The sequence below is a fragment of the Dasypus novemcinctus genome, chromosome 26, assembly GCF_030445035.2.
Source record: "Dasypus novemcinctus isolate mDasNov1 chromosome 26, mDasNov1.1.hap2, whole genome shotgun sequence".
NCBI classification, from domain to species: Eukaryota; Metazoa; Chordata; class Mammalia; order Cingulata; family Dasypodidae; genus Dasypus; species Dasypus novemcinctus.
The window spans coordinates 2,752,888-2,776,906 of NC_080698.1; the positions used below are offsets into that span (position 1 = coordinate 2,752,888).

A 24,019-nucleotide genomic window follows, 5' to 3' on the forward strand; every position below is an offset into this window, starting at 1 on the left:
TAGACCAAAGTAGAATTAAAGGCAAGAAGTTTTACTAGAGATAAAAAGAGACATCTGCTAACCAAAAAGGGTCAAGCCAACAAAAATATGTCATAAACCTAAATCTATATGTATTCATAATAGAACATCAAAAAATATAAAGTAAAAATAGAATTAAAAAGAAATAGATGAATCCAAAATCATAGTAAAAATTTTTGATGGACCATTTTAAATTTAAATTTTAAACTATTGTCTAATAAGAGAAAAAATTTTAAAAATTGGTCAATATTAAAAGATATCATAAAATAACCAAGTTTTACCTAATCAGAATATACTATACCTAATAACAACAATTCACTTTGCGAAAAGTTCAACATTAGCAAAGACAAGCTTGAAGAAGAAAAAATGAAGTTAGAGGAATTATATTACCAGCTATTATGACATATTAAGACAAAGTGGATAGAAAAATTGACCAATGGACTGAATAGAGTTCAGAAACAAGCACTACATATAACGACCATCTAAACTATATCCAGTGGAGAAACAAAGGTTCTTTCCATAAAAGTTGCTGACCCAATACTGGATAAATCTTGTTTTAGTTTGCCACAGGACTGCCAATGCAAAGCACCAGAAATGAACTGGCTTTTATAATGAGAATTTTACTAGGGGAAAATCTTACAGTTCCAAGTCTGCAGAAATGTCCAAATCAAGGCATACTCATAGCCTGGAAGACTTCTTATCATTAAGATGTCAATATTGGGAAGTGGATGTGGCTCAACTGATAGAGCATCCACCTACCATATAGGAGGTCCAGGGTTCAAACCCAGGGCCTCCTGACCCATTTGGTAAGCTGGCCCATGCACAGTGCTGCTGAGTGCAAGGAGTGTCGTGCCATGCAGGGGCGCCCCCATGGAGGGATACCCCACACACAAGGAGTGCGCCCCGCAAGGAGAGCTTGAAAAAAGTGCAGCCTGCCCAGGAGTGGCGCCACACACATGGAGAGCTGATGCAGCAAGATGATGCAACAAAAAAGGTCCACAGTTTCCTGGTGCCACCTGATAATACAAGCAGACACAGAAGAACACACAGAGAATGGACACAGAGAGCAGACAAATGGGGGGGGGGGGGAATAAATCTTTTTTTAAAAAAAGATGTCAATACTAACCAATGCAAATCCATATTTAATGTAATCACTTATATGAAATAATTAAAATAGCAAATATGGGAATTCTGTATTTTCTGCATTATTTTTCTGTAAATCTTCAACATTTCTAATTTAAAAAGGGGAAAAGTAGAGACACAAATAGTCAAAAGGCCCATGAAAAGATGCTAAATATCCCTAGCCAATAGGGAAATGCAAACCAAAACCATGTGATGCCTACTCACACCCAACAAAATGGTTATTATTTTTAAAATGGAAAATAACAAGTACTGGCAAGGAGGCAGAGAAACAGGAACTCTCTGACATTGCTGGTTAGAATGTAAAATGGTGCAGCCACTGCAGAAAACAGTTTGGCAGTTCATCAAAAGATTAAACACAGAGCTACCTTATAAATTAGAAATCCAGGTATATACCAAAAGAATTGAAAGCAGGGACTTAAACAGATGTTTGTGAGCCAATGTTCATAGCAGAAACATTCATAATAGCCAAAAGACAGAAACAACTCAAATGTCTATCAATGAATGAATGGATAAACAAAATGTGGTATATATACACAGTATTTATATCATAATATATATTCTGTACTATTCAACCCCCTCCCACTGACTATCATTTCCCCACCTTGGAAAGTTCTATATAAATTCAAATCCCTCCCCCTTCAAGGAGTGGGCTGAAGTCTCTCTTCAGACCCCTACAATGCTGGTGGGGGGGACTAAAGTCTGTTCTTCAGACCTTTTCCGTTGGGAGAGCTTCTCAATAAATTCTCTGCCTGTGGTCATATCAGACTCTGTGTCCCAGTGAGGACCGTCTTTCTCCAACATTTTGGCGCCAAAACCCAGGACTGGGGTCATGTTGATACTGACTGACTAGTGAGGCATCTCCCCTCTGCAATGGCTGAACACCCATCCAACGCCAGACATCGAATCTCAGCTGGTGAGTTAAGGATTTCTCCTGGAGGATCCTGTCTCTCCCTCTCTCTCCTTTTCCATTGTCAGGACAACCCACTGGGAACACCTAGTGCTGGGTCAGGATCCTCACCATTCCCCGAGGGCCACGGCGGGCGGGAGGCCTTCGTCCTTGTGGGCAGAAACCCCTTGGCTCCAGAGACATCTGGCTCCAAGTGCAGTTTCCCATTTCCTTGGAAATATTTGACTGATTCAGGGACGCCTGTCTCACTCAGAATCTCCCCCATCCTAAAGACCCTTAATCTCGGCCCAGCCACCTAAAACAGGGAATTCAATTTCGATGTTCCCCCTCTTCCCCCCACCCAAAATCCACACCTCTGGGCTGTCTCTTTCACAACCTTAAACTCTGTACCTGAGCAGACACCAGACCCAAGAAACTCGTTTTCCATTTGACCTCTGTGTGGCCACAATATCAATTGGACAATGAAAGTCAATGGTGAAAAAACGTACTTTTAATTTCCAAGTTCTCCAAGACTTAAAGAACTTTATCCAGAGCAGTGGCAGACTGCGAGATTCCTTACGCTCAGGACTTCTCTCCTCTTTGTATCTGCCCCTCCCTCTGTCAATCCTATTCTTCTTTTCAACAAAACCTCTTAGCAAGCTTTCTTCTTCTCCTTTCTGCCCCACAAATCCCCCAAAAACCATCAACCTTGATCCAGCTGATCAGACTCCCCCTGCACCTCCTCCATCTATTCCTCAGACATCACGTCCACCCCACCCTCCTCATGCTCTGACTTCCCTTCTTCCCCTCCGGTCCTCACCACCTTCCACCCCAACTTTCTCTCTTCCTCATACAGGCGTCAGAGCTGGAGTCTGCCTCCCTTCCCCACCCCTCCTTGCCTTCATACACAAAAAACCCTTTTCCAACTCAGATCTCTCCAATCACGTCCCTCCTCCACTGCTGTACACCTCATCAGCACCCCAACTTACTCCATCCTCCTCCACTGCCCCCACATCTCCCTGTGAACCTGCTCCCTTCTCCCCACCCACTCTCAAGCCCAGCTCCCCACTCTCCAGGCTCCTTCCCCAGCTCCTGCCCTCCCTCTCCAGGAAGTGGCTGAAGCAAACAGCACATCCCCTTCTCAATCTGATCTCTCCCAAATCAAACACCTTCTCAGATCCTATTCCTCTGATCCCTCACAACTTACCAATACCCAGCTGTCCCGAATAACCTTCCTTAACCTACAATTGCTTGCCTCTTACAAGTAATCTTTCAACTGACTCTTAAGTCTAAGCATATTTCTAAAAAGCAATAATCCAAAATATACATGCTAAATATCTATCTAAAGTGTTAAAGTTTAAGAGCATTTACCATGCTCAAATATTCCTAACTGTTGCTGATTACTAGTAAACATGTTTCCATAAACAAGGTTGCATATTACAAATAACATTAATTCCAAAAAATGAAATTTTGAAGGCAGTAAAAATAGCCATACCAAAGAAGTAATAAACTTTGTGTTTCTGTGCAGCATAACTTTTTGTGTTTGTTCAATACCAGGGTATATTTTAGTATCTCCAGATGGTAATATTAATTCCTAAAAGAACTCTATTCAAATGTCCAAAAATTAAACAAGCACTTATATTAATAAATAGGTATGAATGCTAAAAAAATCTTTAATGGAAATTTTAAGTCTTAACTGATGAAACTGCTACAAATCTCTTCATAAAAGACAGTTCTTGTCTAAATTCAAATTAATAGTTTATTTTTCTTCACAGAATAAAATAGAATGTGGAACTTAAATGGATATTGAAAAAGGTAAAAAGTTTGTAGGAGTGCTGACTGAAATTTGGTAAGTTTGTTCAAAAAAGTGTGTTTTGTCCTAAGATAAGATGGCTGGTTTTCATAAAATCAGAATGGAAGTATGTAAGACAAAACTTAAATGCATATGACAAGTTGTAGAAGATATTGTGGTAGCATTGAGTAAAGGAATGTGTTCTGTGAAGGCAGAGTAACTATACTCTTTGTGGTTATGAATAGTTATAAAAAGTTTGTAAAAGCATTACTTAAACTAAAATATTCAAATGGCTAATTAGAAAAAATCCTTATTAAACAGAAATTGAATTGATGATTAGAAGCCACCTCAGTCTACATATTACAGTGGTAATAAGGAAAAATAATTTTAATTCCATAGGAAATTTTAAGTTTTCATAAAATAATGAAAAGTTTGTCCTACACTGCTAAAATAAAACACCTGCTAATTAATATAATCATAATAATTGTATGTTCTAAAAATTTGCTTTGAGACAGTTTCCAAAATCATTTTAATAACTTATGTATGTATGATATATACAATGTTTTATTCTTAAGAAAAAAGATAATTTTGTCCTAAAATAAAACTGGTTTATCTTAAGAGCCTGCAATAAGTAAACAATTAAAACAAGCTACAAAGTCCTGACTGTCTATCTCATTCTTAAATGGTGCTTAGTAAAGTAAAACAAAAAATTGTACCCTCTGTTGTAACTGATAAAGTATAATGTTTTCTCATATCATTGGGATACTAAAAACCCTTCATCCCTCATTTAGCTCAGATATTAAAACCATTATATATGTTAACCAGAAAAAGTTATGCATGGAAATGAAAGCCCCCCTCCCAGCACGCTGCTTTTAAAACAATAACACAGGCTCAAGCAGTAAGGGGACAGATCTTAACTTACCCTGTAAATTGGATATAGCCAGTACCAGTATTGGCTTTGGCTGGGGTTGGTGGCAGAGTCAACTTTCTAAACAAATACCACTTGAGTTTTAGTCACAATTGTGAGAAGAAAACAAAGTGCAAGACAAGAACAACAAACTGTTGTGAGCTGCCCTCTGTGGAGAAGAGAAATCTGTGGAAGAACATATGGACCACCTGCCAGCAGTGACAGATAACGATTTATCATGTCCCTGCTCCCTTCCCCCCTCTTTAACATCTCTCTTGGGACTGTTAAGGCAGATGCCCTCATGAAAATCCAGAACCATACCACTGAAACCCAAAAAGCAGGAGAGTGACTCCACCAAAAAAGCAAATATCATGGATACCAGACCTTGTGGTGCCTAGTCCAGCAGTTCCAACTGCCTCACCAGCAGCCCATAAACATCACCAACTAATGTCCGTCGTGCTCACTCCAATGACTATGGCCATTACCTCACTGGATGAAACATACTGGCCAAGCACAGACTCCAGCAGCACGAAGGAAAGTGGATTACATGGGTCCCTCCCTCTCTCAGAGGGGGCAAGGTATGCTTTCAGTGCTGCCGACACTGCAAGGGGACTCTTGTGACCTTGTAACTGAATCCTCACAACAATGGACTAAGCCTAAATTACAAGTTAAAGTGCCAGCTGCTCCAAGGCCAAAAAGGGAAGTAATAATAATTTGTTATTGCCTATGCTTCAAACTATATAAACTGGGGAAAATATGGTCATTTTGATCACCGTAACTGGTGTATGCAGCTCTGCTGGTTGGGAATCTTAAATCCATGAAAAATCACTCAAAAACACTGTTATGAAACCACAGTTAATAATCTAAAGTCTCTTATTCCAGCTAAAATTCTATGTGTATAAGCCCATCAAATCATTTCACTGTCAACCATTAACACCATTGTTTAATGCTGAATGTATAATCTTATTAATCCTTCTCCTCAGACTCCTGGAAGCCATAACCTCACAGCCCACCCTACATTTCCTGGTTAATCCTTATCCTTACCACAATTATAACTCTCATTCTCCTCCTATCAGCAGGTCCACACGTCTTCCATATAATAACTCAGTTTATCCAGACAGCCGTCCAAGATGTCACCCATGATCATGTATATGATCTTTTCCTGCTGCAAAAATGTAGTGCCAGCCGCTGAGCCAGAAGTCAAAACATCTCAACATCAAAAGGGGAACAATAGCTGAATCCCACAATGCCTTCCTGCTCTTCCTCTCCACCCAACCATATCAAAAAGAGTTGAGAATTTTAAATCTCCCCTGCCCCAATAACAGATAACAGATAACCTGTCCCTAATCCAACAGGATTTACTAGGCATCTGTGCAATCATAAATGAAATTGTTTTTACATTAACGGAACTGGTCAGGTAAAAAAAAACAAAAAAACTTAAGTCCTGAAAGAAAACATAAAAATCGTTGAGAGAGCCTGAGATAATAACCATGGAAATCACTCATGGCTATCCTCATTCCTTCCTTATTTTTCTTCACCCTTAAAATCAATCCTTTTACCCATTATAACACCATTATTAATAGTATTGCTACTGCTTCTTTTTGGTCCTTGTCTCTTATAGCTTCTTGTCCAAATCATACATCAAATCACACAGTCAACAACCCAGGAACATGTAAATGGAATCTTTCTGCTGCGTGAACAAGAACACCAACACCTGCGAACCTGAAAACACAGCCCACTGTACAGTATGGAATGGAACTTCTTTTCTCTGCCCCTTGACAGCAGGGTAGACAGATCAAGCCAACACCCCAAATCCCCTTACCCTCCCATCCTGCCCAGTACCATATACGCCAATACCCAGGTCCCCCCCTATATATATATATACACAAACACACATATATAAACAAAGAGTTAGGAATGTTAGAGGTTTGCAATAATTAACAAGCTGCAGCTCAGTTCCCCCTAATATGCATCGGGGAAAGGCTAACCCCCTCCCCCATAAGCCTACAGGCACCGCACTTCCCCCACAGGTTAAAAAAGAAGCCACAGAGATGGGAGTAAAGGGAAGTGGAGACCTTCCCTACCTGCATAACAGAGGGAGATGGAAACCTTCACTATCCACATATCAGAGGGAGATAAAAACTTTCAGTACCTACATATCAAATGGAGATAAACAAACCCTTTAATCCCTACAGATCAAAGAACATCTGCTCCTGCAGCATTCCAAGCAACCATAACTCCCTAGCCTACTACCTTCTAGCCATATCAGGGAAAATTTTCACCTCTAGGGCTTCCTATTGGCCCCTACACCTCACTTGGACTCTCGACCCCTTCCTGCCAACAATCATTTCCCCACCTTGGAAAGTTCTGTATAAATTCAAACACCTCCCCCTTCCAGGAGTGGGCTGAAGTCTCTCTTCAGACCCCCAGCCTGATGGTGGGGTCGCTGAAGTCTGTTCTTCAGACCCCCTCCATTGGGAGAGCTTCTCAATAAATTCTCTGCCTGTGGTCATATCAGACTCTGTGTTCCAGTGAGCACCCTTTTTCTCCAAAAGCCATAAAAAGGAATGAAGTTCTGATACGTGTAACAACCTTGCTGAACCCTGGAGAGATCATGTTGAGTGAATAAGCCAGACACAAAAGGACAGCTAGTGTATGATTCTGCTCACATGAAATACCGAGAATGTGCCAATTCATAGAGGCAGAAAATAAAGAGTACAGGTTGCAAGGAGCAGGGGTACAGGGAGCTCATGCATAACGGGTGCAGGTGATAGGAGAGTTCTGGTAACGGATGGTGGTGAGGATAGCGTAATAAGTGTTGTGACCAATCCCACTTAACAGTATGCTTGGGAGTGGTAGAGATGGGAAACATCATGCTCTGTATACCTTTTCCCAATTTAAAAAAAGAGTGACTGGAGAAATAATAACTGGAATCCATGATCCTGGACTGGAACTAGTAATGGAAGTCAAAAGACCCAAAAGGATACTGAGACACATGAAAGAAATGGACTATAGGCTGTAAGCTTTCTATCAACAGTAAATTTCTTAAACTAGATCACTGCACTTAACGGGCTATATAAGCGAATATCTTTATATCTGGGGGTAGAGTATGTTGGAATTCTCTTTATGGGTTTTGTGTTATTTTTGCAACTGTCCTGTAAATTTGAAACTATTTCAAAATAAAAGTTTAAGAGTGAAAAATAAATAAAATAATATAAAATAAAAAGACTTTTTTCATGCTGAAATGTAGTACCCTCAGGGCCTAATCTGAGCTCTCCGAAAGGTCAGCCCAGCCTGCAGTTACTTCTGCTCACCCAGGAAGCAGAGGAAATCACAGCAGCAGCAATTTATCTTACTAGAGGCAATTTCTCAGAGGTGGACATAGACAATTTGGGACAGTGTCTTTAATTAAAAAATTAACTTCATATATAAATTCAGGAATATGTAACTAAAATGTACAACAACTAACTGCATTAATAAAAGTTGACTTCTGAGAAATGCAGTCCAAAAAAGACTGATCAGAAGAATACCATGATACCTAGGTGTATGTAAACACATGTATATAAAGAAAAGCATTTAAAATCAGAAAGCATACCACATGATATTTCAGTTCACTATGAAGACTTTTAAGCAACTATCCCTTAATGTTATTAAGGTATTGATTTACAGTATTTCCAATCTAATTTTTCTTAAAGTTGGTTTATTTAGTCAGTGCTCTTTCCCAAAATCTAGTAATTTAAGTTCCACAGAACACAGGACTTTGTTTTTAAATGACAAGAACAAAGCTGAGTGAAGAATCTGACTAAAATGAAGGAAAAGTTCCACTTCAGCAAAATGAATATCCTAATAAAATTCATAAATAAATTTCTAATCCTGTGCATTTCTAGGTACCAGAAATCGTTTGCAACTGAATATACAATGTGCTGGAGGAATGCTTTTAAAAAGTAAGCATTCTCGGAAGTGGAAATGGCTCAAATGATAAGGCCTCCATCTACCATATGGGAGGCCCCAGGTTTGATCCCTGGAACCTCCTGGTGAAAAAGAAGAGAAAGTATGCCTGTGTGGTGAGCCAGTGCCCACACAGTGAGCCGAATGCCCGCACGCGTGCCCACATTCTAAGACAAGTGCCCATATGAGTGCCCGCATGGTGAGCCAGTGTCCCCGTCGTGATCAAGTGCCCATGCAAGTGAGTCACGGAGCAAGATGATGACCCAACAACAGAGAGATGAAGGGGAGAGTCAAAGCAAAGTACAGCAGAGACCAGAAATTGAGGTGGCGCAATTGACAGGGAACTTCTCTCTACATCGATCCAAAGATCGAATTCCTCTGAATCCTAGAGGAAAAACATGAGAAGACAAAAAGAGAAATGCAGAAGACCACATAGGGAATGGACACAGAGAGCAAAAAACAATGGGGGGGTTGGGGGGGGATAGGGGGAGTAAATCTTAAAAAAAAAAAAAGTAAGCATTCTCATGTATAGGAAATTTAGGAAGAAGAAAATAAAGTAAGATGAATTCAGATACAGTCAGTAAAAATGAAAAAGGACCTCTGAAAATTCTCTCCTGCATAAGAATACTGTTACTTTCTCCTTCATTTCTTAAGGATAGCTTTGTTTTATTACAAGTCTGCTTTATTTGACCTGACTCTGAGTTAACCCAGGGAAACAAGCCTTTGCCAGAGGGGCGCGTGACAAAAGCATTTACAGAAAATAGCTTCACTTTTTGGCAGCTATTTCTAAATCGTTTTCCTCATATCAGATTTAAAAGAAAATTGCATAGAACAATAATAACAAATCTGGGGAAGCAGGCCTCCCTGATCTGTGTGGAGCTGGCTCATGCGCAGTGCTGATGCGCACAAGGAGTGCCGTGCCACGCAGGGGTGTCCCCCGCGTAGGGGAGCCTCACACGCAAGGAGTGTGCCCTGTATGGAGAGCCACCCAGTGCAAAAGAAAGTGCAGCCTGCCCAGGAATGGCGCCACACACACAGAGAGCTGACACAACAAGATGACACAACAAAAAAGAAACACAGATTCCCGTGCCGCTGACAACAACAGAAGTGGACAAAGAACACACAGAAAATAGACACAGAGAACAGACAACCAGGGTGGGGGGGAAGCGGAGAGAAATAAATAAAATAAATAAATCTTAAAAATAATAATAACAACAAATCTGTATTGATTGGCATACAAGATATAAAAGGTGTAATTTGCATGGCAACAGCAAAAAAGAGGAGAGAGAAAGGTGCTATATAGGAGGAATACTTTTGTATACAGTTGAAATGAAGGTGGACTAAACTAAGGTAGAGTGTTCCAAATTGAGATTTTAATTGTAATCCCCAAGCAATCACTAAGAAAATAACCCAAAAATATGGTACAAGAAATAACAAGAGAATATGGTAAATTAAAAAATATGTATTTAACATAAAAGAAAGCAGAAACGGGGGAGAAAGGGGGAAGGCATATGATATATATTTAACTAATAACAAAATGGTTGACATAATGCCTATACTATCAATAATTAAATGAAATGTAAAATGCTTAAATATTTCAATTAAAACTAGTAGACTGACAGGATGAATAAAAAATAATTACACTATATACTATCTATGATAGACATCCTATAGCTTTCAGGACACAAGTTGAAAGTCAAAGAATAGAAAAAGATACACTTAGCAAACAGCATCCAAAATAGAGCTGGCATGGCTCTACTAATTACAAACAAATGAGGCTTTAAGACAAAATTTGCTACTAGAGATAAAGAAGGATATTTTATAATGGTAAAAGAGTCAATCCAACCAGAAGACATAACAAATATAAATATACACCTGATAACTGCTCTTTTAAAAGACATGAAGCTCAAACCGACAGAATTAAAGGAAAAAATAGACTATTTCAAAATAATGGCTGGAAACTTCAATGTCACACTTTCAATAATGAATAGAACTAGGCTGAAAATCAACAAGGAAATAGAAGACTTGAACAACATTAGAAACAAACTAGACCTAATGGACATATACTAAATACTCTCTCCAACAAACAGGCAGTTACACAGTCTGCTCAAGTCACATGGAACATTCTCTAGGATAGACCATATATTAGGCTGTAAAACAAGCCTCCATAAATTCCAAAGTATATTCTCTGATCACAAGAGAATAAAATTAGAAATAAATAGAAGGAAATTTGGGGAAGTCTCAAATATGTGGAAATTTAAAAATGCACTGCTAAATAACCAATGCTAAAAGAAACCACAAGAGAAATTAGAAAATACTTTGAGATGAACAAAAATGAAAGCACAATATACCAAAACATAGGGTCTGCAGCAAAAGCAGAGCTCAGAGGGAAATTCATAGTTCCAAATGTCTACATTAAGAAAGAATATAGGATTTTACAATACAAAGAATGAAACCTAACAAACTATGGGCTTTTGTTCATAGTAATTGTGTCTATATTGGTTCATCAATCATAATGTAACCACACTAATGCAAGATGTTTACAATAAAGTAACTGCAGGGAGGAGAGAAGGTTTATGTGAACTCTGCACAATTTTTCTGTAAACCTAAAACTGCTACAAAATAAAGTTTATTAGTTAAAAAATATATTTGTGGAGAAAAAAATAGAGAAGGAAAAAATCTCAAATTACAACCTAAACTTCCACATTAAGGAACTAGTGAAAGCAGAAAGAAGGAAATGATAAAGGTTAGAGCAATAAATGAAACAGAGGATAGAAAAACAATACATAAAATAAATGGAACAAATTAACTGATTAACAAATTTTAAAACTCCACAAAACTGACAAAATTTTAGCTAGACTGAAGAAGAAAAAAGAGAAGACTCAAATGATTAAAACTGAAATGAAAAAAGGAAGATTACTACTGACCTTACTGGGGAAAAACTAACAGCCTAGATTAAATGGAAATTTTTCTAGAAAGAAACCAACTATAAAACTGACTCAAGAAGAAATAGAAAATCCAAATAGAACTATAAAAAATAAAAACATTGAATAAGTAACCAAAAATATCACACAAAGAAATGCTCAGGACCAGATATCCCTCTCTGGTAAAGTCTACCCAACATTTTGAGGAGAATTAAAACAAATCCTTCACAAACTCATCCAAAACATATGAGGAATGGACTTCATTTGATGAGGTCAATATTACCCTGATACCAAAACAAAGATATCACAAGAAAAGAAAATATATGCTACTAACCCTTATTACTATGATACAAAAATATTCAGGAAAATACTAACAAACCAAATTTGACATCATTTTAAAAAGAATTATACATCAAATTTTATCTGAAGAACACAAGGTTAGTTCAACATACTAAATCAATGTAAAACAACATATATAGAGAATAAAGGGGGAAAAAAAACACATGATCATCCCAATAAACATAGTAAAACCATTTGACAAAATCCAATGCCCTTTAATTTTTTAAAAATATACAAAAAAAACTACGAATAGAATGGAACGTCCTCAATCTCATAAAAGGTGTCTATGAAAAATCTATAGCTAACATCAAACTTTGTGGTGAAAGACTAAAAACTTTCCTAAGATGAGGAAAAAGACAGTGATGTTCTCTTCACATATATTCAACATTATACTAAAGATTACAGATAGGGAAATTAGGTAGAAAAAAAGAAAAGTCATCCAGAATGGAAAGGAAAAAGTAAAATTATCTCCATTTGCAGGTGACAAGATTTTCTCTGTAGAAAATCCTAAGGATTGTTCTTTATTTCTCCTTTCCTTCCTCCCTCCCTCTCACACACACACTAAAAGAGCTAAAATGAATGAATTCTGCAAAGCTGCAATATACAAGATCAACATGTAAAAATCAGTTGTTTCTATACACTGGCAATGAACAATCCAAAGTCAAAATTAATAATTCTATTTGCATAGTGCCAAAAAGTATGTATTATATAGGAATAGATTGAACAAAAGTTTTCAAGATGGTACGCTAAAAACCATAAAATATCCCTGAAAGTAATTAAAGACCTAAATAAATGGAAAAGCACCCCATTTTCATGAATTAGATTTAAAATAGTTAAAATGGCAATACTCCCTAAATTAATCTATAGATTCAACACAATCTCTATCATCTGTTTTTTTTGGTTGTTTTTTGTGTGTTTTTTTGCAGAAATTGAAAAATCCTAAAATTCTTATGGAAATTCAGGGGACCCCAAATAGTCAAAACAATCTTGAAAAAGAAGAAAAAATTGCAGGAATCAGGAATTCCTGATTTCAAAATTACTACTACGTTACAGTAGTCAAAACAGTGTGATACTGGCTTAAGTATAGAAATACAAACCTATGGAATAGGCATGTGTCTAGAAACTGACACACACATTTATTGCCAATTGGTTTTTGACAAGGGTGCCAAGACCATTCAATGGCCTTGGAAAGAAAAGTCTCTTCAAGAAATGATGCTGGGACAACTGGATATCACAGGCAAAGGAATGAATTAAGACCCCTACCTCACACTACATACAAATAAGAACATAAAATGGTCTACAGACCTACATGTAAGTGCTAAAATGATAAAAATATTAGGAGAAAACATAGGTATAAATATTCAAGACTTTTGATTAGGCAATGGTTTCTTATATATGACATCCAATGTTGAGCAACAATAGAAAAAAGATACAGATAAACTGAACTTCACGAAAATTAAAAACTTTTGTGCTTCAAAGGATACTCTGAAAAAAAGTGAAAAGACATCCCACAGAATGGGATAACGTTTCTGTAAATGATACATCTGATAAGAGTCTATTATCTAGAAATACATAAACATCTCTTACAATTCAATAATAAAAGATAAATGACCCAATATAAAAATGGGCAAAGGATTTGAACAGAAATTTCTCCCAAAAAAAGTGTGTGTGTGTGTATATATATATATAAAGTGTGTGTGTATATAAATATATATACATATATATATACATACATATATATACACATACATATATATATATATATACACATACAGTAAAAAATATATATATATAAAAAAATATATATATATATATATACACATACACATACATATATATACACATAAGTAAAGCCATGAAAAGATGCTCAACATCATTAGTCATCAGGGAAATGCAAGTCAAAACCACAATGCAATAACACTTCACACCATAGGAGGGCTATAATAAAAATCAGATACTAAGTCTTGGCAAGGGTATAGAGAAACTGTAATCCTCACATATTGTATATTGCTGGTGGGAATGTAAAATGGTATAACCACTTAGGCAAACAGTTGGTAGTTCCTTCAAAAATTAAACAGTTACTGTAAGACTCAGCAATTCCACCCCATACATATAGCAAAGAGAAGTAAAAACATGCGAAAATGTGTATACAAATGTTCATATCAGCATTATTCACAATAGTCAAAATATACAAACAATTCAAATGACCATCAGCTGATGAATGACTAAAGAAAATATGGGGCAGCCATATAATCTGATATTTGGCCATAAAAAGGAATGAAGTTCAGATACATGCTACAACATGGATAATCCTTGAAAACATTATGCTAAGTAAAAGAATCCAGAAAAAGACATATATTGTATGATTCTACTGAAATGAGAAGTCCAAAATAGGCAAATCCATAAAGATGCAAAGTAGTTCAGTGGTTGCCTAGTGATACAGGTATACAGGGTGTAGCAGTTTGATATTATTGATGAATTCCAAAAAGAAATAATGGATTATGTTTATAAACTCACCTTTTCCTCTGGGCATATTAGATTATATTGGATTCCGAGGTTTGCTTTATTACGTAATCATGTAAACTTCTTATGCCAGTAGGGCACTGAGTCCCTACCCTTCGGTAGGTGGGGACTCACAGATAAAAGGCATGGCAAAGGACAGAGCTGGGAGATTTTAATGGTGGAGTTTTGATGTTGGACTTTGTTGCTGAAGCTGGAGCCCAAGGAAGAGAGACAGAGCCGTTCACCTGATAGTCTATAGCTGACCTTGTGGAGAAAACAGAGGAGCTGAGCCCAGAGGAACCAGGGAAGCCTGAACCCTCACAGAGGTCAGCAGTCATCTTGCTCTAACACGTGGAAATAGACTTTGATGAGGGAAGTAATTTATGCTTTATGGCCTGGTATCTGTAAGCTCCTACCGCAAATAAACACCCTTTATAAAAACCAACCAATTCCTGGTATTTTGCATCAGCACCCCTTTGGCCGACTAATACAGAGGGAAATGGGAATAACTATTACAGGTACAAGGTTTCTTTTGGGGGTGATTATTATGTTCTGGAATTAGTGGTGATGGCTGCACAACCTTATGAATACAGTAAAAACTGCTGCATTTCATGTTTTGAAAGAGTAAATGTTTTATGTGAATGATATTTCAATATGTCCATCCAAAAGAACAACCAAAAAAACTCCATCTTAGGCCACTCTAAAAGATCTAAAAGAAACAAGTTGGCAGGCAATCCACAAATGAATTTTTTAATTCTACCTATGCTCCACATGTTTGGCATCAATTATTTAGGGATGAAAAATTAAAATAGACATTTTAATTTACATATACAAAACCAACAAAATGAACTGAACTAACTGAAAAAACATGACAGTATATATAAACTCAGAAAAGTTACACACTATTTTGAGGGTCCTATGATTATGACTAAAAACAGACTTTCATATTATGTAAATTAATATTCATAAAACTGTTTGAGTAGATACATCGCAAATCTTCTTCCAAAAAATATGCCTTTGAAAGAACAATAATTCGCAGGTATATAAGTCAGTAAATATTGTTTTCAGCATTAAAAATGGTATAGGCAATTGAAATCATTTCCTGCAATGAATTTAAATAACTTTTTCAATCTTAAAGAAATATATGCATATACCACATAAATCACAGATAAAAAAATGCAATGCATAATAATCTAATAGGTATAATTTATACAATCAGTGAAGTGCTAGTAGCAAAAATTAATGTTTCATGTTTTTAAATACACATATTGATTTCACTTTGACATCAAAGAAAGTTACAAATATAAAACATAACATTTGTTATATACTGCTATTAAGGCTAAATAACAGAAGGATAAATGGAAAAGCAAATTTTCTGATGCCCCTTGGAAAGATAATTTGAATGTTCCAATTCCTTTCCCTAGATAAAGGGTAGTAGGAGCTTCCAGGCACACCTAAGATATGGGCATGAAAGGACGTATTGACTGTATTCCTTTTCTATGGCTGCGTAACCAATTGCCACAAGCCTAGCAGCCTAAAACAACACTCACTTATTATCTCACAGTTGCCATTGGTCAGAAGTCCTGGCAGGCTCAACTTGGTTCTCTGCAGGGCATCCCAAGACTGCTATCCTGTTACCAGTATGTGTGGTCAGGCTGAGCTCTTACCTGAGGCACTGTGGAAAACTCTCCCAAGTGTATTTAGATGGTTAATGGAGCTCAGTTCCCCAGAGTTCTAAGACTGCACTGCCCCTCTTCTTACAGGCTCCTGGCCAGGGAAGAGGGGACAACTACACTCAGCCACTGGAGCACACGCTCAGACCCTGGCCCACAGCACCGTCCACCCCCAGGCCAGGAGTGGAATTCCCTGGACTTTCTTGCTTGTAGTTGAATCTTTCTGACTTCCCCTTCTGCAACCAGCTGGGGAAAACAAATCAGTCTTCTCTTCAGGAGCTCACATCATTAAGTTAGGTGTACCTGGATCTCTCCCTAGCTTAAGGTGACCTGATCAGTAATGTTAATTACTTCTGCAGACTCCCCTTTGGTATGCAGCATGCATAATCTTTGGAATAATACCAGAAGCCCATATGGAGAACACAGCATCTTAAAATTCTGCCAGGAGAAACAAATGCAACGAAGTGCACACTTACTGTCATGTAGGCACATACTTTTAAATCCTGGGAAATAACCACTAGCTTACAGGTAATTTGATAAAAGCAATGAAATACTCACCTGGCACTCTAACACTGTCAATTGCCAATAGTATTTATCTCCTTGTTTACAGCTAGATAAATGCACTTGAAGGCAAAGGCTAACTATTTATCTTAGTGGTCTGAGAGCCTAATAAAGGAACTGGCACACAGCAATGTCCCCTAATATTTATCACATGAACTGATGTACATAAACTGAAAAAAAAATTACAACTCTCTGATAAGTATCAGCAAATGTCACAGATACAATGTTTAAACTCAGTGTTTATTAACTAGCACTATAAGAATTTTTTTTGCATTTTACTGATGTTAAATTTGAAGACAATTTTAAAATGATCTCGTTATTTTTTATAAAAGATGCTAATATATGATGAGCAAAGATAAAAATAATTAGATTAAATAGAGTAAAAATTAGTAGTACTAACTGGAATGTCCAAATTATACACAGGAACTAAAAGCTCTTTTCCAAAAGATTGCTGTTGAAAACAGGCCAGTTTTAAAGCCATCTGGGCAGACAGGTTACAGGATACGCCAGTTGTAAGGCACCAAAATGGAGTTGGAACAAAGGAAACAGGTGGTAAGAGAAAAATCACTGCAAGACTCTAAACCAGGCTTTCTTAACAGTCTGATGAAAAAGAAAACAAACATAAAAATGACAGCAGACTCATAAGTAATTGTGTAAGCCAGTGGACACCAAAATAGCATCTTGGAATCATTGAAAGAAAAAGCAATAAACTAAAATGTATACTAGTGAAAATATTCTTCAAAGATGAAGGTGAAATAACTTTTTCAGCAAACAAAACCTGAAGGAACTGTTCACTAGCAACTTACATTAAAAGAAATGGTAAAGAACATTTTCAGACAAGGAAAAGTAAACATGAAATTTGGATCCATAAAAAAGAATGAAGATCACTTGAGATAGAAAATATGCGGGTAAATATACCAGGCTTACTTTTTATCATTTTTAAATCTCTTCAAAAGGTGACTGGATAAAGTAAAAATAAAAACATATTTTAGGATCCATAATATATGTAAAAGTAAAATGCTTATGTGTAAATACTGGCCACAAGCATAGTAAGTTTTATGCAGGCAGTTCTCACTTTGCACAGTAGAATGGGACTGTCAAAATGGCCATGCAAGCTGAAACTCTGCAAAGTGAGTTTAAGTTTTAAAAGGGAAAAGATTATTCCATGACATGTAAAATTTGTAGCCAAAATATTAAAAACTATTTTACTATCAGTTATAAATTCATAGGAAAATAATAAACAGTAAACTTAATATTAAATATACTATAATTTGAAACAGAAACATTGAGAATTGGTGTTTTTTGAACTGAACAGGACTTGCCTCATTCTCATATACCTTACAAAACAGAGTAAGCACATTTTCTATGCCTTGAGGAATTGTCATCTACCTTTTAACATTTTATCCTTTCTGTGCTCAATGACATCTTGAAGAACCCACTGAATGTGAAATGTCTTATCAGCATCATTTCCTCTGGGACAACTTCATTCTTTTCATCACATCCATCTACCTCATTAATGTAAATAAGTTCACCTTCTTTAAGTCCTTCTGGCTGCACATCTAGATTCCTAGAATAGTGGCAATGAACATTCTTACAATTTTTATTTCCTAAAGCAAATACCATACAATGGGTTGGCTCCTGGTTTCAGAGACTGGAAGGATGGCTTCCTCTGGGGTGGGCATCTTCTGGCTGCTGGCAATCTTTGGGTTTCTTTGGGTTTCCTTGGCTTTCCCGTCACATGGCGGTGCACATGGCTGTGTCTTCTCTCTCTTGCAGATTCCACTGACTTCCAGCTTTTGGCTGCTCCCCAAAGTTTCTCCTTCTGTGTCCAATTTCCTTTGCTTATAAAGACTTCAGTCAAATTGGATCAAGGCCCATCCTCATTCGGTCTGGGTACATGTTAATAACAGCTTCAAAGCTCCTATTTACAAATAGGTTCTCACCCATAGCCAAGGGTTGGGACCTGAGCGTGGCTTTTGTGGGGGGCATGAGTCAATTCCCAACATTTACTTAGTGTTTTGCTGATTGAAGAGCCAGCAGTGAAGTTCATACTTTACGTGATTACTCAGAGTTAATATACTGTGGTAACTGAAATTTGAACCATGTTGCTGGGAACTTGTATTATTTAACTATACAGTTGTAAATGAACTTCACGCATATCAGAACAGTGCAGAGACAACTGTCTATAGTTTATCTTTCTCTGAAACAGTGACTATAGAAAGACATAGAGAGAGAGAAACAAACCCAGAAACATACACTAAAAGGCTAACTATGATTAACCTGGGCATGGGATTAATGGTTCATTTCTATTTCTTCCTTGGGCTTTTCTGTACTGAAACAGTTTGAAGTTATTTTATGAATCCCCAGAAGAAAAAAAAAGATTATATTCTTGAACTAATCCATTCCTGTGAGTGAAGGGCCGTTGTGATTGGACATAAGTGAGGCATAACTCAAGGTGGGTCTTGCTCTTACTGGAGCTTTATATAATTAGAGACACAGAGAAAAAGGAAGCGCCATTATGATTCTGCCATGTGAGATAAAGGAGAAAGGAGAGAGAAAACTCCAGGTTCATCTTCAGCTGAGTACAAGAAAAGAATCCACGAGAGGGAAGCGGACTTGGCCCAGTGGTTAGGGCATCCATCTACCACATGGGAGGTCCACGGTTCAAACACGGGGCCTCCTTGATCTATGTGGAGCTGGCCCATTTGCATTGCTGATGCGCGCAAGGAGTGCCCTGCCACGCAGGGGTGTCCCCCGCGTAGGGGAGCCCCACGTGCAAGGAGTGAGCCCCGTAGGGAGAGCCGCCCAGTGCCAAAGAAAGTGCAGCATGCCCAGGAATGGCTCCGCACACATGGAGAGCTGACGCAGCAAGATGATGCACCAAAAAGAAACACAGATTCCCATGCCGCTGACAGCAACAGAAGCAGACAAAGAACACACAGCAAATGGACACAGAGAACAGACAACTGCTGTGGGGCGGGGGGGGGGGGGGCGGTGTTTAAAAAATCTAAAAAAAAAAAAAAAAAAAAAAGAATCCACGAGAGGGTGATAGAGGGGTTAGGGAGCCTAGAATCAGCAGAGCACAGAGCATAGAAAGAGGGAGGCCCGTGAGGGGCTGGGTCCACGGAACAGCTCATGGCTGAAGAGTTGGGCCCTGCCATGTGCCTGATCGCCATGTGGCAGGGCACCAGGATCACCAGCAGCTGACTTTGATGAGAAAGTATCTTGATGGTGCCTTGATTTGGGTATTTCACAGCCTCCGAACTGTAAGCTTTTACTCGAAATAAAATTCCCATTATAAAGGCCAACCCATTTCTGGTACTTAGCATCAGCAGCCCTGTGGCAAACTAAGGCATGTATATTTCAGTTTTTATACAACAAAGATCTAAATGTTAACACTTATATAAAAAAGAAAAGCTGCAACAATTTTTAAAATACAATAATAATTTTTTAAACATGAATTCTTAGGTGGTACATTTCCCGGTAGAGAACATTTAATTTTAAACTCATACAAATGACCAGGAAATCTGAACGTGTATATTTTCTTTACGGTTTCTGTAGGTAAATTCTTATCAATGTTCACAGAGACCATCTTATCTAAGTGCCAGCAAATATTTCATAGTTCTTTTTTTCCCAACTATCACATTTTAAATACATTTTAATATTTAATTTTTAAAACACGCTGCTCATTTCCTTTAACACTTTACATTACAAAAATTACTGGATTTAAATTACCTCTCCTCAGTAATATAATGCAGTGAGTTAGTCTGAGAAAACATCAAAGCAAGAATGAGTATGCACATGGTAAGAGTAAAACACCAGTCAGTGAAATAAAAATCTCACTACCCTTAGCTTGACCTAGCAATTAATCAAACACTGCCCATATATCATGGGAAGTAGCTTGCCCTTGGATGACCACTTGAAAGTAGAAATCCATGCAGAAATAACAATGTAAAAATATTATCATTAAATTGATTACTACACAGTTGTTTTCTGGTCTTCACATAATATTCCTAAACTATTTTTATGTGTGCATTTGATTTTACTTAATGACTAGTATCACCAAGTTCATTAATGACAAAGTGCACAGAAAAATGAAGTATGTTGACATTTAGTAACAGAGAACCATAAATCTGTTCTGCAAAATAGGATTGTTGTCACAAGCCACGAAAGTCCAATTTATCTTCACTTTTCAACTGAACCCAAACCTTAACACTACTATAACGCAAGTCAAAATGCATGATTCAGCTAACACTTTTTAAATTTTTCGGGTTTTTTTTTGTTTTCAAGGATCAGCCTCCAGCACTGACAATTACCTCATATCAGTGGGGCAAAAATGCCTTGTCTTATCCATTGAAAACAATGTTGCCCTCAATATAGTATATATATTCCAAATTCTCATAAGAAAGTTGATTATGAAATATGTTGAATATTCCAAGGAAACCCTTCAAAAATACTTCATGGAAGTACATCATTTATGTCTAGGACTTAAACCACTGTCTGGTTAGCCTGACCTAGAAAAAACCATTCCACACAACAAAAAAGCACAGCATTTTATTTACAGGTCAGTTCTGGAAAAGTGTCATATGTAGCATAAAGCTCAAAAGAACATGGTACCAATGATATTCATTCTTTCCCCTTGTTCATCCTAGTTTGGAATGACTAGTGTCTGATATAATCTTTCATTTCTCTCAGAAGTGCATTCATCCTAGTCTAAGGATCTTCCAAGCCAGGGAGCATGATTAGTGATCATGCTCCTAAAGGAAATTTTAAAGGAACTCCTGAGGGAAAATGGACTCGAGCTTTGAACCTTTCCTTAGTAATCCCAAATTGCTTAGGCACTAAGAAAGGTTTGATGAAAATAATACCTGAGAGTCCCTGTAGTGTCACTACAGAGCTCAGTTGCTTTCCTGACCATCCCAGTAGTGATAGCAATGACAATAGAGGAGGAGAGAGGAACCCTGGAAATCCAGTATTTTCCCTTCCCTGTAAACAGAAACTTCCACAGTAAGAGGGGGGATTTCAAAGCCTCTTTGCATTATACTTGTTAGGTACACAGGTTTTACAGAAAACATACACGTGAAAATTAAGAGGAATGCGGAAACCAACTCACTCTCCTCATTTCTATATTTAAAACAGATAGTTATTGTACATTAACTCTGTCACCAACATTGCATTCACCGTGCACTCTACAATCTCATATATTCCATGAACACTTGACATGCAGTGACCTGTAAAGTTGTGTCATCCTGGTGTAAGAAGGAATGCATATGACTAAGTCTCCACACTATTCCTTATAATACAGGCAGTATCTTTAATTCTGTGGAACACAAACATAATAGAAAAGGTCTTCACTTTTCTACAAGTAGGATTTTGGTAAAAAAATGTATAGAAGTAGTAAAACATTTGAAAAAGAATGAGGAAGAAATTAAATGAAAAACAAAATTAAATAGTACCGTATTTCCATTAGAATAGAAGTTAAATCAATTAAGCAACTGAGAAAGAGACCTAAAGATGTATACATCTTTACATCATGTTAAAAGTGTTTTTTTCTAAACTGGGAATAAATGGACCCTAAGAACCAGGGGAGAGAGAAGTAGTTAACACTACCTAGGCAGCAGGCTATAGTGGTTAGCAGAACAGACTCTGGAGCAAGATGTTCCAACTCACCAGCTCTGGGACCTTGGGCAAGTTCTGCAACTACTCTACCTTTGCATTGTTCATCTGTAAAATGAGGAGGAAATACTGCCTACCTCATAAGGTAGTTATGAGAATTAAAAAGTAATATGCCCCCGGAAGGGAACTTGGCCCAATGGATAGGGCATCTGCCTACCACATGGGAGGTCCAAGGTTCAAACCCAGGGCCTCCTTGACCCATGTGGAGCAGGCCCACACGCGGTGCTGATGCGCACAAGGAGTGCTGTGCCATGCAGGAGTGTCCCCCGCATAGGGGAGCCCCACGAGCAAGAAGTGCACACCGTAAGGAGAGCCGCCCAGCGCGAAAGAAAGTACAGCCTGCCCCAGAATGGTGCCGCACACACAGAGAGATGACACAAGATGATGCAACAAAAAGAGACAGATTCCTGGTACTGCTGATAAAGATAGAAGTGGTCACAGAAGAGAACACACAGCAAATGGACACAGAGAGCAGATAACTGCGGGAGGGGACAAGGGGAGAGAAATAAATAAAAAATAAATCTAAAAAAAAAAAACGTAATATGCCCCACCCCATGTGGGGCTCAGCCCCGCAGCAGCTGAACCCAAGGACTTCTCTTGCAGTCCATGGCAAGATCCTGAGATGATGCACTATAAGGAGGTGCACACGTCTGGCTTTGAAGAGTTCGACTAGGCTAAGGAGCAACACAATGGCAAGACCATTTCTGCCTACTTCACAGGTTCTAAGGATGCTGGAAGAAAAAGCTGGTGCCCGGACTGTGTGAGGCTGAACCAGTCATACAAGACGGGCTGAAGCACATAGTGAAGGATGTGTGTTCATCTACTGCCACATAGGAAAAAAGACCTTATTGGAATGATCCAAATAATGACTTCAGAAAAAATCTGGAAGTGACTACTGCGCCTACACTACTTAAATATGGAACTCCTCAAAAACTGGTAGAATCTGAGTGTCTTCAGGCCAGCCTTGTAGAGATGCTGTTCTCTGAAGATTAAGGTCTGTTGTGGCAATTGCACCTTGATTTCCTGACCTCGCTATAGTATAAACAAAACTGCATATTTGCTTTGAATTCATGTACGTAATAATGATGCTGTTTAAAAAAAAAATCTAACATGTTTAAATAAGAGTGCTATTAACCCTCAAAAAAAAAATGTTATATTTATTAAGCACTTAGAATAGAGCCTGGCATATAATACATACCCTAAGTGTTTGCTAAATAAATTAAATGTTTGGAGAAAAACATTTGGATTTTTATTTTAAAACACAGAAGCATATTTCAAGTACATTGAAGAGTTCAATGTTAGAAAATAAACCACTTTAGAACCGTAAGAATTCGCAGTAAGTATTTTTCAGGTTAGGGGAGGGAAAAAACATTTTAAACCCTAACACCAAAATCTAAAAGCTTTAGGTACATAGATATGATTCAAAAAAAATTTTTTTTTAAAGATTTATTTATTTATTTATATCTCTCCCCTTCCCCATCCCCCACCCTGGTTGTCTGTTCTGTGTCTATTTGCTGCATCTTCTTTGTCTGCTTCCATCGTTGTCAGCAGCACGGGAATCTGTGTTTCTTTTTGTTGCGTCATCTTGTTGTTGTTAGCTCTCCGTGTGTGCTGCACCATTCCTGGGCAGGCTGCACTTTCTTTTGCGCT

General features: G+C 37.7%; 1 protein-coding gene across 19 annotated transcripts in view; it reads right to left on the bottom strand.

Moving 5' to 3' along the window:
- Window positions 1-24,019, bottom strand: part of ULK4 (unc-51 like kinase 4) — a 659,217-nt gene that overhangs the window by 276,384 nt on the left and 358,814 nt on the right. The gene's annotated exons all lie outside the window — the stretch shown is intronic.